The sequence below is a fragment of the Larus michahellis genome, chromosome 4, assembly GCF_964199755.1.
Source record: "Larus michahellis chromosome 4, bLarMic1.1, whole genome shotgun sequence".
Lineage (NCBI taxonomy): Eukaryota > Metazoa > Chordata > Aves > Charadriiformes > Laridae > Larus > Larus michahellis.
In genome coordinates this window covers 29177998-29198203 of record NC_133899.1, presented here as the reverse complement: position 1 = coordinate 29198203, position 20206 = coordinate 29177998, and the positions used below count along the sequence as shown (strand labels likewise).

At 42.4% G+C, this 20206-nt stretch overlaps 1 protein-coding gene across 1 annotated transcript in view; it reads right to left on the bottom strand.

The window, feature by feature from the left end:
* The window catches only part of MNAT1 (MNAT1 component of CDK activating kinase), a 127228-nt gene that overhangs the window by 1115 nt on the left and 105907 nt on the right, over positions 1–20206 (bottom strand). The gene's annotated exons all lie outside the window — the stretch shown is intronic.

Below are 20206 nucleotides of genomic sequence, written 5' to 3'. Positions count from 1 at the left end.
GCTGAAACACGCTACCTGCGCCGGCACCGCTGCAGGCTCTTGGCTGCCCTTAGCTCCCTCTGAGGGCTCAAACCCAGCCGTGCAGGCCAAGGGCTCCCATTAAAGGTGTCTGCTCAGGGGGGCTTGAATGGTTTCATTCAATGCTGTAAACCCTGCAGTTCTTACACCCCGCGTAAGACAGATCCAAGACCAGATTCTCAGCTACTTTTGCAACCAAACCTCATCACATACAAAGACAGATGACAGACACAGGCTGTAGCCTAGCATGCTCCGCACAATGACTGTCTCAAATTCTGACCACCAGGTAAAACACCATAAATGAGAACCGCTTTTCACAGTTGCCATGTGAGCCACTGAGCTTCAGCTAGCTGTTTTGATTCATCGCTTGGTACATGTTGCTCCTGGGAAGGTTGAGTCATTCCACCTCTGGCTTGGCAATTCAAGCATAAACTTGCAAAACGCATACAGCCTTTTATAATGTTATCCCCAGAAACCTAAAACAGCTGCACTTTTGGCAGGAAAATACAGGACCACCAGTAAAATATCCAAAACAGTTGCATCTTTTAATTTATGACTGTACACTGTTTCCATAAAGAGTATATAAAACAGGTCGGATTTTATAGGTAAGACATAATAAACAGTCGTACCCATTGATGCCATAAACGTGTAGAAAAAGAGGTTACTTAGAAATGATTAATTACAGTTTTAAAACTGTATTTCTTGCACCTAATAACCACAACGCACAGACATGAGCAACGTTTCGGAGTGATTGTTGGTGAGACGCTGAAGCTGAGACTCTGAATTTGCCTCCTGTGGCCAAGTTCGGGTGAGCTCTGCCCCTTTGTACCAACTCATGACGGAGTCTGGTCCTCACTTCTGAACACGGGTTCCCATGGGCACGGGCACAGACAGGAGGGGACAAACGCTTTTAGTAGTGTTTAGTCCCAAGGGAATCTACAAACACAGCAGCAAAGCTGGTCCCATCTCTTAATTTGCGAGGGAAGATGGTCTGCAGAGAGCTCCTGTTTTGTCGCAGAATGCATTTAATGGATTTTAAAATATATTTTTTTAACATTCTTGTTACTTATCCCTTAACATTTTAGGAGGAAAATCTCATCCTTCCCAAAGGCCTTTTACAACTGCTGTGGGAGACATGAGCTCCCTCCCCCAGACAGGAATGATGAAGGGATACTGACAACGACAAATAATTTCCTTCAAAACGCTGGTGTGAAACCACCTCCACCCTCCAAACCAGAGTGTCTTATAAAACTCAAATCCCATCTCAGATTTTACTTCTATCATGTTTATTTCATTACACAAACTTCATTTTCAACTCATGCATAGAACAGTCCAGAGAAAACAAGGGATTATTTTACATTTCTATATTAACAAATATGTGATTTCATTACTTTTAGTGATATATAAGTAACAAAAGGTAAGAAAAGGAGAGAGGCAGAGTCTATCATAGAATCATAGAATAGCTTGGGTTGGAAGAGACCTTTAAAGGCCACCTTGTCCAACCCCTTGCAGCGAGCAGGGACATCTTCAACTAGATCAGGTTGCTCAGAGCCCCGTCCAACCTGACCTTGAACGTTTTCCAGGGATGGGGTTTCTACCACCTCTCCAGGCAACCCGTGCCACTGTTTCACCACCCACAGCATAAAAAATTTCTTATATCTAGTCTGAATCTACTCTCTTTTAGTTCAAAACCATTACCCCATCCATGTCCTATTGCTACAGGCCCTACTAAAAAGTCTGTCCCCATCTTTCTTATAAGCCCCCTTTAAGTACTGAAAGGCTGCAATAAGGTCTCCCTGGAGCCATCTCTTCTCCAGGCTGAACAACCCCAACTCTCTCAGCCTGTCCCCACAGGAGAGGTGCTCCAGCCCTCGGATCATTTCTGTGGCCCTCCTCTGGACCTGCTCCAACAGGTCTCTCCTGTGATGAGGGCTCCAGAGCTGGAGGCGGTACTCCAGGTGGGGTCTCACAAGAGCAGAGCAGAGGGGCAGAATCACCTCCCTTGACCTGCTGGCCACGCTGCTTTTGATGCAGCCCAGGATACTGTTGGCCTTCTGGGCTGTGAGTGCACATTGTCAGCTCATGCCCAGCTTTTCATCCACCAGTACCCCCATGTCCTTCTTGGCAGGGCTGCTCTCAATCCCTTCATCCCCCAGCCTGTACTTATACTGGGGGTTGCCCCGACCCACCTGCAGGACCCTGCACTTGGCCTTGTTGAACCTCATGAGGTCATACGGTCCTACTTCTCAAGCCTTTTCATGTCCTTCTGGATGGCATCCCATCCCTCAGGCATGTCAACTGCACCGCTCAGCTTGGTGGTGTCTGCAAACTTGCTGAGGGTGCACTCAATCCCACCGTCTATGTCACTGATGAAGATATTAAACAGCACTGGTCCCAATACAGGCCCTGAGGGACACCTCCTGTCGCCGATCTCCATCTGGACATTGAGCTGTTGACTACTACCCTCTGGATGTGACCATCCAATTGTTTCCCTTTTTTTGGGTCATCTGAAATTGGGGCATTAGTTCCATAAGAAGGCCTGATTTACAACTATTACAGCATTTATAGTTAATTGATATGTGATCTCTGAAGCAATACATAATCATTGCCAAAAAAGCTCAGATCGACTCTTACTACAGCAACCCACATTAATTCTCCTCACTCCTGTGAAACAAGCCTGACATGCTGCTGGCTGTCAAGTGAGGCCTTTATTTTCTTGTTAAGTATCTGAACTTACTGCTCTTGACCCATTTAATTACTGTGGTACGCCAGGCAATTGCAAAGAATCTGCCACACTGAAGCCACACAATGAGAAGCGAATGTTCCGTCGGCTTTTCCACACCGATCCCCATCTGCGCTGCCTGAATCCGGTCGTGCCCTTCGCAGGAGTATCTCTCTGAACTGGATTCCTGGGGTTTCTGGCAGAGGTCAGCACATCTTTTCATGTACACCTTTACAACAGCAGCAGGAAGAAGCGCTTGCCAAGTTTTATTTCCAAAAAGTCAAGCTCTGTTAGGTCTTGGGACCTGGAGGTAATTGCTCTCACTAGTTAGCAAATTCCAGCACACTAGGTCTGTTTTTCATAGGTTTATTTTAAGTACCTGTAAATCTTATAAGCAGAAACCAGGAAAAAGAGGTTTGCTTTTTCTGGTGCACAGTTTTTTAATGTAACTTGTTTTTACTGAGGGCAGACTAAACTCTGAAGTTAAAAAAAGCCTGCACTATTATTTTTGAGCAGGGCTAAAGGGCTGTGTGTTCTCTGTCCCACGGTTTCACACTTACCATTCACCGTAAGGCCTACGCTCCGCTCCAGGCTCTGCCCAAACAAGCCCCCTTTCCTTAGCTGCAGCCATTGGATGTTGATCTTCCCCATTAACCTTTCACGTCAGTTAAAACACATCGTATTTTGTTCTTCATGAGCCTTCAGGGGGCTCATTCCTGACCTTTAGTTTCTCATCACCATGTGGGGAAAAAAAAAAAAAAGCCTCCCGTTTCCAAGGAAAGAGGTGTAATTCACACTTGGTGCAGAGGCTCAGTCAGAATCAAGCTGGTCATTCCTGGGGGTGGGTTTCCTTCATGTTTTCTCTTTTCCAAAGGCTATATCATCATCACTTCATCAGGAATGACCAGGGCCTCTGGAGAATTCCGCGGAGGTGTTCAGCGTGGCAGTGGGTGCAATCTCCCGAGCCTTTCCACCCGCTGCCCAGGCAGCCGCAGCGCCACTCGGCACTGCCGTTTCTGAAAGCCAGAGGACCCAACACCCGCTCGTCAGATGGTAACACCTGAGACCACTGGCAAATGTCCCCCCCCACTGCTCAACAGGGCAGTCTCGTTTCAGAGCAATTCAGGAAAGACTTCAGAAACCATCAGAGAGGACGGAGAGACAGCACAATCAAACAAGCAAACCAGGCTAAAAAAGATCCCAAACCAACCAAACCAAAAAACCCTCCAAACCTCCAACCAACAAGCCAAAAAACCCTACCCAACTGAAAGTATCAGTGCTTGGGATTATTTCACACTGTCTTCTACCATCTACCCAAGATAAATGCAGTTCCACTGGTATTTCTGCCGATGTATTAGTGGAGGTAGATGTGGAGTACCATGTATTTGGCATACAGATCTTACTTTTTTTTGATCTATTAGGTATTTTATGGGGGTGAAGAAAAGAAAAATCACTCACAAATTGTTGGACAAAAAAAAGATAATGTAATTCTATTCCTCAGAACAGATTTACTGCTCATCTGATCACCCACAGTATCCAAGACAGAAAGTAATGGGGCAGACATTAGATCTGGGAAATTCGCCAGATTCATCATTTAAATAATAAATAGTGGTTGCATGAAAGCAAGCAAAATCCTCCAGTCTGGAAAATTGTGTAAAGCATTAGGAAGGCAGTAGCATACCCGGCATTCCTGAACCTTTCTGGAAACAGTATTTTCATTAGATTTACCAAGTCTCTTAAGATGAGCTATCGATGCATTATTCAGAGCGTCCTCGCAGAGACGGGGTCTTATCAGATGAGACAGGCACATAAGAAACTGGATTTTCTCTGGCCTGTTTTTTGTTGAGGAATGCGTGGTCTGGGCTACTCTATAGCCCCTCAGCAGGTAAAAACTGAGCTCCCCCCCTCAGCTGTGCTTTTGTTTGAACCGGTTCTACCACACAGTCGGTCCATGCAGCCAAAGCAGAATTTGCTTATAAAATGAGCCGAGTTCATTGCTGTTCTTCATTCAATACTCAAATATGGTGTGGCTTTCCCTGTCTCTGAGACTGTAACATCTAAGGTAGGACAAAAACACAACACACAGGAAGATGATACTCAAAGTAGAAGTCCGAAAGAGCAGTTCATCCCTCCACAGACTAACCCGTATCTGATACTCAAAAGTCAAAAAGCAGTCTTTCATCTATTTTAACAGACACTCTTTGGGCACTGCTGTCATATTCAAATCTTAAAAAACAAACCCACTATTGTTGGTATCAGAAATTCCTGCCAAACACCAGCCAGCACAGCCTGTTCCAACATACAGTGCGACTTTAACACAACTATGAACTCGGCAGAGGCTCCTCACGACCCCCTGCAGGCCTTGCACCACACCTGAGGTCAGGCTTCCAGCCCTGCTGGCAGCGAGGCACCTACCACCAGCCACGCTTCTCCACTCTCCAGGACAGCAAGGACTAAACGGGAAAAATGCATTTTATAGTTGAATTGGGAAAATTCTCCCCTGGAAACGAGTAAGTCAAGTCCATGGCTGCCTCAAGGAACCAAGACATCATTTCGTTGATAAATAAAGCATAACCATTTTAATAACCTTAATTTGAATGTGACCGGGAAGTCAAAACGGACAACAAATTACCACAGTGTGGGGTTTGCTGCAAGCACCAGCAAAGGGGCAGGCAGCTACCCACTGCAATAGCTGGGGGCAGGGGCTGGTTGTTTGGGGTTTTTTAATGCCCCTGGATATTATGCCTCTGCATATACAATTGCAGCAGTGAGTGTGAACAGCAAGAAACTGCTAGGCATAGCGAGGTCCAAATACAACAGATACCAAGGCAGACAGAAAGAGAATATATTTTTAACCAGATTATGTCACCTGTTATTCTTGCAGCAGGACAAGACCAAATGCAGTCCACAGTGCAGGGGTACAAGGAAAAGTGACTCTAAATACCACAATACAGTTTTGCCTACCAAAAAATCCCGCTAAAGACAAGAGAGCTACCATAAACACCACCCTTGAAGCCCCAGCAATCCCACTGCAGACAGCAGATCCACCAGTTCAGATTCAGCTTAGTAAGGCAGTCTGTATTTGTATTATTAATCATACTGTTTAGCTTTGCTAGTTTTCTGAGGGCTTGGTGAGCAGAAATTGTTCCCCAAGGTGTCGCATGAGTGCCAGCCTTTTCCACGCCACAAACTTGCTCAGCCCATTTCACGTACCCATGCCCCAAGAGACTGCTGCAGAACTATCACTTACTCGTCACAATATGCAGAGCTATGCCCCAAGTTCCTCTCAGTCAAACAAACCAGCATGCGATCAGGTGTAGCAGCTTACGGCGTGCTTGTAAAACCACCACCTATGCCTCCAACGCCAGACACACCGTAGTCATTCGCTTATTTAGGGGCTGAAGCTGCCAGAATTGACTGCTGAATGCATGGTTGGTATTACGAGCAAACCCTCTGGTTCCAAGTGACTTTACCATTGATGACATTTCCAGGGGCTTGCTTGAATTGTTTGGAAATAAACTTATCTATACTTAGGTGATGTTTGAGTATTTTTATCCCCCTTTACTTCAGAGGGAAACTTCCATCAACTTTCCAATACAGAAAAGTTAAAGTCTTCATCTTGCAATAAATTCTTCAAAATCAGATGCCTACTGACTCTAGTGGGTCTCTATTTATTACAATGAAGATTTGAGAAAAAAATTGAGTTCCTGGCTCCTAGAACTTTTATTTTCCAGTTTTAGTCTTCTAAGTGAAGAACTCTGTTCTACCAGAAATAACTTTTCCCAGTAGAAAAGCCAAGAAACCACCAACACACAAAATCAAGAAAAGAAATCTAGGACCTGTAGTGATTCTTTTTAGCCTCTTCCATCTGCTTCTTCTAGATAGCTATTTATTTCAACAGCTGTCAGAGTGTCTCTGGGCAGGAGCAGACATCAACTGCGTGTGGTGAAACAAAGTTCTTTAAAATTAAAATAAAACAGGTCTGCCACAGCACACCTCAGCTAAGACGGAACAGCACAGAGCTCTGCTACCTGACACTGAAGCAGGGAAACAGAAAAGAGCCTAGAAAAGTAATATCAGCCCTGAAACAGCTGTCTCTGATAAAGCCAGTTCTGACTCCAAAGCTAGAAATCAGTGATGAGTTATTCCTCCCTCTTTTCCTCTTCTCCGTTATATCAAAGGGCAAACATTTCATACCCTGGCAGCCCAAACCCGCACACGCGCTGCTGCAATAGGAACCCGGCAGCATCTCAGGGCTCAGGGCTCCTGCTCCGAAAGCAGCAGCTTCACTCCTTACCATTCAGCTACTGCAGTGACCAATAAAAGAATCTCCGGAGTGTTTAATACAAAAACTAAGGCACTTTTATTTGATGTTTCACATAAACTGTTTCCTCTTCTAACAGTAAAACACATACATAAACTGTAAGATATATCTAATTACCTGTATCAGAGATTTATTACAAATTTCCTATGACATTGGTAAGTACAGTTGTGAACCTCGCAGTAAAAAGATCTTTAAATGCAAAGACACAAAGTCAAAGAAGCCATCCTTGCTGAGAGGAAGAGAACAGAATCACATTTTCCCATACTGCTTTCCCTGAAAACTTCCTCTTTTTGTGATGAAATCCAGACTCCAGAGACCAAACATTTCCACTGCAAAGCTAATACATTGGGGGGTGGAATGGAGGGAAATTTTCTTGTGACAGCTATCTCAAAATACATCTTCAGTGCTCTTAAGTGAATGTGTCATAAAAAAACCCCAAAAAACAAAACCAAAAACAAAACTAACAACGCTTCCACTGGTAAAAAAAAATGTTTAAAGGAAGAAAAATTTAGAGAGCACCTGGTTCTCCAGTATTTTCCTAGCACTGCAATTCTACTGCTGCTCTAGTTTTTAAACAGACATGAGACTAGAATCAGGTACCCGCGTTTATTTAACAGGGAGATAAGCATTTGCCTTTGGAGTGACTGAGAAGCCGATGCTATTGCCTGAAGGTAAGGTGAAAAAGCATGGAGAAATGAAGATCAAAGAACAAGGAAAAATGCCTTCTGCCCCACAGAAACTGTCTGATATAATTTTAAAAGAAGTGGATGTTTTAAAGTGTAAAGACAGGAAACTAATGATGAAAAAGGTTTTATAGAAAAAAGGAAGCTTTGTATTACTCTGACCTAATATGCATTTTCTACATTTTCTGTGCCGCAGGCTGAACAGCGGTGCTGGGATACCACTTCCAGGCTGCGCATAGGGGTTTCTGCAGGCACCACTGTAACAACTGTTCGACAGTTCCAGATCCGCTGTAGGGTCCTACCTAAGAAGGCACCAGCCTTGATACAACTATTTCACGCAGAGATGGACTAGCAACTCAAAGTATTACAGACTATAGACTTACAGACTGTTGACTTAAAGCACCGGAAACTATAGACATAAAGACTACAGACTTAAAGCACTCTGAAATGGCACATAAATCCCTTCAGTAGCACAAACTGACCTATATCCATCTTCGAAGGAACTCCAAATCCAATTACAATATGTTGAGATTGTAAGCATATTGTTAAAAATGTTAACAAGTTAAATCAGCCTTTTTTCCCACTGAGGACTTAACGCAAGCTAGAGATTTACATTCAATGAGAATTCACGTGCGTGAACCCAGCGCATGTTTTGATAAACACATTTTGCACCTCATGTGAGCCCAGAATTCACCATGGGCATCTGCGTATTTCCTTTGATAATAATCAAATGCTACAGTTAATCAGGTTCTCTTAACATTTGACCAGGCAGCATCACTTGTGTAACAGTTTCAACCTTAGAAAATCTAAATGCAAGAGAGCAGCCATTCCTGTCTTTGCAGGAGATTCAGTGATCTGAGCTTATGCTGGAAATCCTGAATGCGCTTTCAAAACTTAAAGCAATGAAAGAGATTAAATTGTTTTGCTGGGTTTGTTTTAGGTTTTGGTTTTGTTTTGTTTTGTTTTGTTTTTTTAAAAAAAAAAAAAAAAGAAAACCCTGAAGCTGCTAGAGCACACCATAATCCCCAATAGGCAGACTTCAGAAAAAGGAGGCATATTCTCAGCTGCTCTAAGTCAACTGGTTTATAGATTCCTGTGCTGTTACAGGGCAGATTCAAGACAAGTGATTTATCTGAAAGTTCTCATTTTAGCAAGTGACTGCCTGTCACTTAAAATGGGAAATGGAAAGCAGAACCTGCAAAGACATTAAACCTTTGCAAGCAAAGGAAAACTAAAGGCTACCCAATTTCTTTTTGTTCACGTGTTTCAGCTCTATAAAGGATACCAGTTCTTTGCTGACTTTTCTTTCTTCAGTTGTTGGGGGGCTTCCTCACCTCTCACTTCCCTCCCAGTGATATATTTAGTCATTTTAATGGCTCCATGCAGGTCAGTCAAGCACCGTCACAGATTACGCTGTGTGAACGATTTGCTCACCGTACATCTCAGCACCACACATTCCTGCTGGCGTTTGAAGGAAAACAACAACAACAACAAAAAAATCATCAAAATGTTCGCCGTCTCCAAAATATGCGCAACCACTACCATTTTGATGATTTTTGTTGTTGTTTTCCTTCAAACTGAAAGAATTTCAGCTTAAAGTCTTTCCCAAATAGCTGCTTGAATTCCTTATCCCTGCATACTTAGCTGGTAACAAAAGGTTAATGTTCACGTCTTAGAAACCTTGCTCAGAGGAAGCCTTCCTTCAGTGCTTCCGTAACTCGCGCCTCTGCGAGCAGAGGGGCTGGGAACGCTCTCGGATGATCGGGGGCACCTGGTCCCCCATTTGTCATCTTCCTGAGGTCACCCGCCAGCTGTCTGTCCTCTCAACACCCAGCCTTCGCCACCGCGGCCAAGGCATTCTCCCTTGCTCAGGTTTCCAGGTCTGAACTTCCAGATACAGTAAATCAATCAGGCATCGCAGAAACTGCTCAAACAACTGCAAGTAAGCATTTTAGCACCCTTGAGCAGCCTCGCCGCGTAACAAGGACACTGCAGTCCTAGCTGGAATCCAGCAAAGCACTCACTCTGCATGACTAGTATAGATTACACTTGGGAGGACTGCAGAACTGCAGCTACATTTAGTCTATGACTAAATCAGGCTCCACTTGTACTTGACCCTGAGAAGAATGTCATTGAACGCCAAGGGCCTTTTCTCAGCTATGATCTTGTTGGGTTTTTTTTTCTTTTCAATGGCTAAAAAGACCATTAAGCCATCATTTCTGTAATTGCAAAGTAGCTCTCTTTTTAACATGTTGTGGAAATGTTTTGGCATAGCTTCATCTTCAAATTTTTCATCTTTCAACTCCACTCTTCCTCCCACACACCATGTTTAGGACAAACGGCACCAGAAGAACACGGATATGTTTAAATGATTATTATTACTCTGAGGAAGTCAACCATTGCTTTGTAACTTACTACCCGAGTCAGGATTGTTTTCACGGGCTTATCTTTTTTTAAAGGATAGAGCAAGTTCACTCTTAAAGACATCACTCTGCCTTTCCCCACAGCTAGGGGAACATTTCCTAGCTTGCGGGAATACAGCACCTCTTCTGTAGGCAAAAAGAGAGAACACAACTTTTATTCTGAAAGACAGTTCATCTGGACACGCAAATTCTTCTTTTAGGACAAAAATTCCCTACAGTTTCTCACTCTCTGCATTTTTCTCCAACTTCCGCGCACCCCACCGGGTACCATAAATCCCCCGATGCACGGCAAGCAATCCATATTGATGAACCGGGGCTTTGAGCGAGCTACATGAAAGAGATTCCTCCTGGACCAGCTTCCATGTAAATTATGCAGCTGTGAAGCAAAGGGAGCCCTTTCTGAACAGAGCACTCAGTCAGGAACACCTACAGAAAGAGGGTGGAGATGCACAGAGACTTTTTTTTAACCCCCTTTTTCAATCCATTTTGCTTGATGTGCTCTGTGGCAACAGACCACAAGGACGGTCATGGCTGTACCACAACTGCAGAGCACAGGATGCCCTGCCACAAGGAGAGAGGAGATACTTTGTTCCCCAGAAGCTCTGGTAAGGACCTTAACTTTGGGCCCGAGGCTGGAAAATGGACTGGCTAGCACAGTTTTAGAGGTTTTTTTCCACGTTGATGGACCATGTTTCAGTCCAAGCAGGGGAGGACAGAGCCCCTGAGTAACTCGGGTGTCAGGCACGGTCACAGCCAGGCTCCAGACTAATGGAGGTCAACAGTGTCCTTCACTCCTATGCTCTCCCCTGGTTTGCCTCCTCCATTTACCTGCACAGCTCTGAAATGCCATGCAGGGCACCAGCCTCAGTAAGAATGATGAGGCTGGACCTACAGGAAAGAAACATCACCTTCTCCCCCCTGCCAGCGTAAAGGACTGAGAGCAGAAAAATAACACCAGAAATGCATTTACCACAGGCTTTGCCCCCAAATCACTTCTGATGGAAAAAATATCATCGGAACAAAGAAAAAGCTGTATATAACCTCAGCTTTGAAAACACTGTCTCCCTAAGTCAGACGGTCTATTCTGTTTTCACTGTGACACAGCATCCTCTGCTCTGACAAAGTAGCAATGAATTCATGTTGTATGGTAATTCCAGTTTAATATGACTCAGAAACAAAATAGCACAAGATGCACAAGAATTTCTAGAGGGTTTTTAACCTCTGATACTGATCAGATGAGTAAGCCACCAAACCTAATAATTATCTCAAATGAATAACTACGAGCAAGTTTTTAACGTGCTCTCTGCTCGTAGTTATTCATTTGAGATAATAAGAACCTAAAGTTATTTTCTTTAGGCAGTATTTGAAAAGCATAATTGTCGAAAGCAAAAAAGATTGCAGTTTGAACACTATTTAAAGAAGATGAGACTGTTCAGGTCAAAACAAGGTGAAAAAACCAGCCCTCCTGGTACCCCAGCTGACTAATGCTTTAACGCATCAGACCCTCCGCTTCTTCACGTTCTGATTGCTGCTGCCCAGGTCAGCGTTTCAGTCTGATGTTGAGGATCGAGTTTACAGCTCTCAGCCATGCTGGCATTTGCTCCTCAGGAAGGCCTGGAAGAGGTGGGAGGGAGAAGAGAGAGGAGGGCAGGAGCTAGGAGCGAGGAGTCACGTGCAGCCTTTTGGCTGAGCTCTCCAACACCAACCTGCGAAGGAACCGTTTGGCCCCACTCTTTCACAGAGCAGTCAAAGACAGCTCTCAGAGGTGGAGGGCAGAACGGGAAAGAGTTGCTCTGTTCTCATAAAAATATTTTTACAGGGCAGCGAAGGGAAAAAAAACACTCCATCAATCCTAAGCAGTTTCCTCCTATCTGTCAGCATATGGTAGGAGCTATTATTATTTGGCTTAAATATAAAGTATCATCAAGCCTATTTTTCTATTTTAACAGTCTGACGTTTCTATTGTGAAATCTGGGTGCAATTCTCTGGATTTTATTGTCCTTCTCTATTGTGCCCCGGTGAAATTTCTAGAGGGGAAAAAGCAGTGATGATGGGAGATTTTAGTTTTACTCTTCTAAAAAGACAATGAGTTAAGTGTCTAAATGGAACCATTCTTTATTTTATATAATTTCTGTTTAATTAATTTTTACTCTCTGCTGCTTTCAGTCTAATACAATTTCCCGAACCAGCAGGAGCACAGATATCCGAGCAAAGTGTGCTGAGTTCGGCAGAATCCCTTAGTTTCACCTGGGGGAGAAAAGTGCTAACGGAGTTGTTACGGAGGAGTGACCTTCACAATTACTGAAATTCTCCACGGACTACTTGTGTAACAACTTGACCCACCTTGTAAACTGCATCCTCCATAAACGTATCCAAAGAAGTTGTGCATACTGATTGAATCGATTCTGAAACCCTCTGGTGCAAAAACTGAATTTTTAAACGTTCAGAGAGAGCGCCTAGCAATTGGGGGGGATTATCATTAATAAATAATGACATTTAATAAATTATCTGGTGATACCTTGCTGAGGAGAGAATTCACATTAACACTAGGTGGCAGAAGGCTCTGTCACATTGAAGACACCTGCAACCAGATACACTCGTAGACCTAGACTTAAGCTTGATAGCTGATTTTAGAAAAGCTAAGGGAAAAACAGCTGAAGGAAAAATAAGCTACAAAATACCATTTTCCACCCACTCTTCAACTTCTAATTCTGTCTCCAATACCTTTAGCGCACATCATTTCACTGCTTAAAAGGTCTTTGGCTATCCCTGAATCTGAATACACCTCCTAAACTTGAACCTTAAATCACCTCTTATTCAATTCAGGTGAAATTCTGTATGTGACAGGTTATTCTATTAAGCCTTTCTTTAAGGAAAAGAGGAATTCAAGTTGAAGATGAAGCCATTAGGGCAAGCACACAATAAAAACATATGCTGCTAGTTACCTTGAAAGATACTTGAAACCGAGCTTGTAGTGCTATAGCAAGCACGCTTCTGCAGCTGAAAGAAAATCAACCACAAGCAAGCTCATTCAAATCTGCTCAAGACTCACTGTGGAAGGGGTCTGCTCCTTCATGGAGATGCATTTTCAGGAGATGCTTTTGCAATTACATATAAAATTCCACGGGGTCAACTGGTTGCTTCTAGTTTTACCTATTTAACCCTTTACAAAACATTTATGCTTGATTTTCCTTTATTCTGGTCACTCTCCTTTCAACTACTCTGTAAGTTTCTCTCTCATCTGGTGTAAACCTAATATATATAAGGAAACAAAAATTTTAATTTCCAGTAAAAAAGACAGGTGAAGAAATATCAGCAATCACAACTCATAGGCAGTGTACAAAGAAGAATTTGCTGCATGGGCTCTAACAAACTGGGTAGAAAAAAAACCAAACAGCAATGTCAGATGTAAGGAGGAAGCCGTAAACACAGAGAGGAAAAATGGAAGACAACCAATGTCTAGACGTTGAAAAACAAAAGAGGGTGGGGGGAAAACGACGTGTTATTTCCTTAGATAACTAAGTTAGAGTTGACAGCAAAGATTTCTTCTGAATCACTGTGGCTCCACTGCTTTTACACTTGCCAACCAGTAATGTCCCAGGTTTACAGCGCTGCAGGGTTGGGTTCTACAAGTGTAGCTGGTGCCAACGAAGAGCTCAGTAGCCTTGTGGTGGGTTATTTTGCACCTCTAGACACGGAGGCTCTTTGTGTTTAAATATAGTATATTTTATCATTCACAGTTGTCAGCAGTGGAAATTGTCATCTAAGCAGTAAAAGATGCTGTTGAAGAAACAGGAGGGATTGGTTAGAAAGTAAAAAATATTTTGGCCGTGACAACTCATCTCGCTGCCCATTTTGAGGGTAAGGGATCAAGCCACCCATTGCAAATTGCTGCCTGAGAGTCAGAAAAATCAATAGTAGGTAGGAAAGCCTACTTGCCAAGGCAACAGCCACTGCCAGCAGATTATTAATGCATCTGTCTGCATTCTTTAATGTTTCCTAAGAAGCAACTATGTTAACTGAAAAGGTGCGATGTGTCACCAGCCCTTCTCTTCTCTCCTCTTCATTTTCTCTCTATATTAAAACCTTGGCTACCAAAGAAAACAATCATGTTTCACCTCATCTTTTCCCAGCTTTTCTGAAGTCCAGTTCCTGCTCTATAACAATATATACAGCCTAAGTACTATCCCTGACAAGCTGTTTGACAACCCTAAGTTGCACATCTATTTTACTCCCAGAGCTTTGGAGTTGGTAGGGCTTAGATGGGAAATGGAGGCCAATTAAAATAAACACAGACAATATCAATGAATTCTTCAGAAACACACTAGACAAGCAATATGAAACACTACTGGCTTTTGCCCACAATTAGAATTCAGCCCATCTCACAGGCTGAACGCTCTGGCTGACGTCCAGAAAGACACTTAAGCATATGTCTTATTTTAAGCATGTGAGTAGTCTCATTGATTTTTCACTCATGCCAGTAAGAATATTCAATGTGCTTAACTTTAAGCACATTGTTAAGTGCCTTCCTGGATCAAGGCCAGGCTATTTAGCCCTTGCAAGAGTTAGTCTACAGAATATTTGCCATTATTTGAATTTCTCAAGGCTTTCTTTGAGATAAAGTTTTATGGTGTATGGAAATATTTCATTCATTGCGCATCATACAAGCAATGACTGGTTTAGAGCAACCTTCAGGGAACAAGTATTCTTCTCCTTCCCACATCTTCTGAAGTAGTAACTGGAAGGATTATCAAGACACACAAGCAAATACACCGATAAAGAAAATCAGTTTCGAAAGGGAAGCCAGCAGTCTTACTGATCTAGAAAGCAAAATTAGCGTCAGTGAAAACTAATGAAGTCATTCGCCAATATCCCATTCCAACACTCAAAGTTGTACAGCAACTTTGAAAAAGAAGCTAATTGTTGAATGAAACGAATTATCACAATAAGCACATATTCGATTCCATTTTTCCTTCTTCCTTTTACGTCGAGTTGAATACAAAATTCAAGGAAAGACCTGTTATTGCTTCCTCAAGATGACCTCATCACATCAGAGCACTTTAGAGAGATCAAAGGCACAACAAACACTATTGCTTTTTGCTATAAAGAAGCAAATGCCATTCGCTTTGCTTCAGACAATAGGATTAATTACCTGGTCGCCATTATCCAAGTTCAGTATTGTATCCTGAATAAGAACTAAAGAAAGGTGTTTAACGTAAGGAAAGCTGTACCAAGTCAGACCAATGGTCCCTCCACCCCAGCCGTCCCTCTCCAGGAGCAAAAAAGGGAGTACAGGGGGGGCCTGACTACACCAGTGAGACCAGCAGGACAATATGACAGCTTGTTCCTATTTTATGAGCAGATACGGCTTTTTATTTCAGTACTTCTTTCCTCCTAGAAAGTTTAAAGGGTGTATGAACAAAGCCAATTTCAAACTAGATCACCTCTTTGAAATCTCAGGTTAACTCATAGTTGCTTTACTCATCGTGCCTTAGACCAATGCAAGTTCACTGATTTCATGTTACCAAGCCCACACCTGATGGCGACTCCAGCCGCATCATCTAAGACACCACTTTAGAAACTGGTGGACTACCCTTACAGACAACCTCTGAGACCTCAGCAAAAAGTAACTAAGAAGATAAAGGTAGCCTGCTAACAAAGAGACACTTTCTAGTGGATTCTGGTTTAGAAGTTCTCAATTTGAAAGAAATCATCTCTCCCTTCTTTTATATAGTTTATATATCTTGATGCTGAGATTATTTGATGAATTTTTATCATCTTGTCATGCAGAGTCAGAACAGACAGATATAAAGGCTGTAATGCAGAGAAACATGGAGGCTGGAAGGCTCACCTGGAGACCATTCAGTCCAGCTCCCCCGCTCAAAGCAGGGTCAGCTCAAGCAAGTTGCTCAGGGCCATGCCCAGTCAAGTTTTGAATATCTCTAAGGAGAAAGATTTCACAAACTCTCCAGACGACCCATTCCATTTTTTGACCTCCCTTGCAGTGAACATATTTTAATGGAACTCATTGTATTTCAATTTTTGCACTGAGGCATTCAATTTGGGCCTCTTGTCCTCTCACAAGGCACCACTGAGAAGAGTCTGGCTCCGTCCCCTTTACTCCCTGCCCTCCATGAGGTATTTGCACACATTGACAAGATCCTTCTGACCCTTCTCTTCTCCAGATTAAACAGTTCCAACTCCCTCAATCTCATCTCACGTGACAGACACCCCAAGTCCTTACTCCAATGTGTCCACGTCTCTTGCACTGGGGAGCCCAGGACTGGACACAGCACTCCAGATGCGTCTCACCCATGCTGAACAGAGGGGAAGGATCACCTGCCTTGACCTGCTGGTAACACTCTGCCTAATGAAGCCCAGGAGGCTGTTGGCCTTCTTTCCCACAAGGACACATAGCTGGCCCACAGTCAGCTTGGTGTGCTCCAAGGCCTTCTGCGCAAAGCTGCTTTCCAGCCAGTCAGTCCCCAGCCTGCATTGGTGCAGGGTTATTCCTCACCAGGTGCAGAACTTTGCATTTCTCTTTGTTGAACTTCATGAGATCACTGTCAGACCACTTCTCCAGCCTGTTGAGGACCCTTTGAAGGGCAGCACAACCATCTGGTACCTGAGCTGCTCCTCTGAACTTTGTATTGCCTGCACACACTTGCTGAGGGTGCACTCTTTCCCATCAGACAGCCAGTAACGAAGAGAGTAAGCACTACTGGTCCCAGTATTGACCCTTGGGGTATACCACTAGGTCCTGTTTGGCTTTAAAATCCACAACATAACAGGTATGTACATTGCATTTTGTATGTATATAATGTGTATTGTATTGGTTTAACTATTTCTCATTTTCAATTAAGATGGCTAAATGAGAGCAATATTTTCATATATGCAAAAACCAAGTTTATTTCTGAACAGTATCTGCTGTCTTAACTCATTCTTAAAAGCGAATTTCCTTTAAGAAAAGTTCAAAAATCATTTATGACTTCAGAGGGAAAGACAGACTTCTCTTTTTGAACTGCTTTAGTACGTAACTAACCCAAATGGGGGATTTTATGAAGAAATCATTTCTGTGGATAAAATTGTACCTTCACTTGAAGAGACGAGAGCAACAAGAAAGCTGTATTCCTGAACTGGGATTATATCCAGCTTACGATGGAAAAACATTGAATGCTTATGGCATAATTACAATGTTACAGCATCTGCTGCCAGAATGACAAAAATTATTCTTAAAATTATGCCCTAAATAGAATGTTGTTTAGCTAAACTGAAAGAACACTCCAAGAAATGTGAAAAAACAAATTTACCATGATTCCAAATCTAAATTATGCATACTAAGGGGTTGTTTTAATAAAAGTACATTTAGTGGCTGAATAAAGTTTCTCAAAAAATGATTTTAAAGATAATGAATTCCTGATGTCCAAAACAGTGTCACATGAAATTTCATCACTGACTCATGTAAATTAACCTCAAATTTAACCAAACGCAACTGTGATCAATATTGTGTCAATCTGAAAATATCTGGGTTTTAAGGCAACAAAACCAGATGCAAGGATGAGTAAAAAGTTGGAATCCACAAACTGAATGGAGTTCTTTACCACTGAAAGGTCTGGAACAGTTGTACTGACAGGGAGAAGCCAAAAGAATGAAAAGTTTTGATAGCATTGCCACATTTAGCCAGAAGAGAGTCAAGTGCAGGAGAAATAAAAGGGAGCTAGTTTGTTACTGTTGCGTGTTGTTTATTTTTTTCCTTTTAAAGGTGGCGTCCTCCACTTTTAGGCAGTTTGGGGCACAGACTGTTCCTCCACACACCTCTAAATCACTGTACAGTGTCTAGTATGATGGACTTGCATTATATGTTCCTTGGCACTTCTGTAAAGCCAACAACAGCAACAAATAACCAAAAACCCAACCACATAAAATATAAACACTGTCAGATTTACCAATACGCTCTTGAAAAAGTCGTAAGAGTTACTGAACAGTAAGACCCAAAAAGGCTGGCTACATATAGTAGAGCTGCGCTACAAAAGAAAAGGACATTGGAAACAGATTCTACCTTCACTGTGAAAAAACACCCTGAAGACTGGGGTGCGATTCATTTTGATCTTTTTTTCACAAAAAAGTGCTGATCACCTTGCAGCCTTAATTAATGGCAACCATGCTCAGCCTTGATGACTTAAAAGGGCTCATCCAGTTAGAAAGAAACCCATCCAGTGAACTTAACATTTGCCAGCCAGGCAGGTCTTCCTAGCCTGTAAAAATTAACTCCTGCAACAGTTTTATATTTGTTCTGCTGCAACATGCAACCACCTGTAGCACTTACCAGAGAGAGGGAACGTGGTCCGGTTACCCAGGCTCACTACAGACCAACTTTCATACATCAGAGAGACACAGACACCCTTTTAATCGTAGTACAGATACCATGTTGGGCATGCTAAGTGATTGTACAAATCTGTGTATGCACAAACACGCATATGCATGCAGTGCCCACCACTGTGGTCTGTTATGCATCCCAATCTCGGAAGCAAGTGATACAGAATAAAAAGTGGCCTGCACAAATCCCTTTTTATTGTCTTCATGATTTCTTGGCAATAATACTTACCGTGAGCTGCAGTGGAAAAACCCATGAACTAAAAACAAAAACTGAGGTGGGGGAGGAGAAGGTGTCAGTGGAGAAAATGGAGTTTTATTCCTCAGAACAATAACCCCTACCATGACAGCCTTGCTGGCTCCTTCTCCACTGACAGGAAATTTCTGTAAAAGAATCATGTGGTGCTGGAACACGAAACTGCAGAACTTCGTATATGAGACAGGCTATAGTCCTGACCAGGGATTAACGAACAAAGTAAAAAGACTAGTCCTCTCTCCTCTGCCTTCCAAATGCTAAAAACTTAGAACGTGACAGAAACCTGTTGACTTTGACAGGGTTTAAGTTATACCAATACGAAGTCAAAGAAGCAGAACAGCTAAAACTGGCAGAAAAATAAAAAGTCTATCACTTCCTTGCCTCACAGAGTCTCCTGCAAGTTTCTATCTTCATAAAAATAGGCAGAAAATCCTAGAGGACCACAGAAGGGCAATGGATTTATGAGCTCTGAGAATCCCAAAACAAAGATGCGACTGAGCTAGTTGATTTTATTACTTTATCCCTGAAAGCTTAAATAAAATAATAATTAAAAAAAAAGTAAAAATAAAAATAAAGCACAGAAAGCACTTACTAGAAAAGCACCCTGTCAGTATTGTCCTTTGGGCATTTTTTCCCTCCCCACCTCTGAAAAGTTGTCTGGCATTTGACATAATTGGGAGGAAGAATTTTCTCCCCTGGCGAAATCAATTAACTTCACTGTATTTGTATCATCTGTCAGAGCCAAATCTGCTATCTTCTTCATGTCTGACAGAAGCTTCTACACCTAACTTGACAGATCAAACGGGTTTAAAAGAAATTACTGTGCTTTAAAGGGAAGTTCCATGGCTACGTCAAGTCAAAAAGCTGCAAGACAAGAGGTGAGTGATTATTATATTAGTATGTGATACACTCCCCTAGAATATTAAAATACAGTGTATCTTTGTACTGAAGTTTAACTTCTTTCATGCAATTTGCTATTTCATTACGAAACTCCTTTAGTCTTCAATCATCATAAACATCTGTAGAAAGTTAAAGAAGGTAATTTTCCTGCTTTGTGCTCTTGAACTGCTTCATTTCTCATATTATTAAGATATAAAACCTCCTTGCTATAACAAGAGATTTAAGAAACAGTATAGGCCACTGCTTTAACATACAGCCATAAACAGGTATATGCATGTTTGTGCACAAACATGCACTGAATGTTATAACCAAGCTTTTTTCTTTTTTTTAAGACTACATAAAATATTAGTGCTTTCTGCAACACCGTACAATGCGATGTCATTAGATTACATGTCATGCCACTCTGGCATCATTAAACCAAGTGCCAGATCTCGTCACATTTTATGGTCAGTATAACTCAAGTCCCAATTTAATGTTTGTGTTCGTTGTACATCAGTGTATAAACCT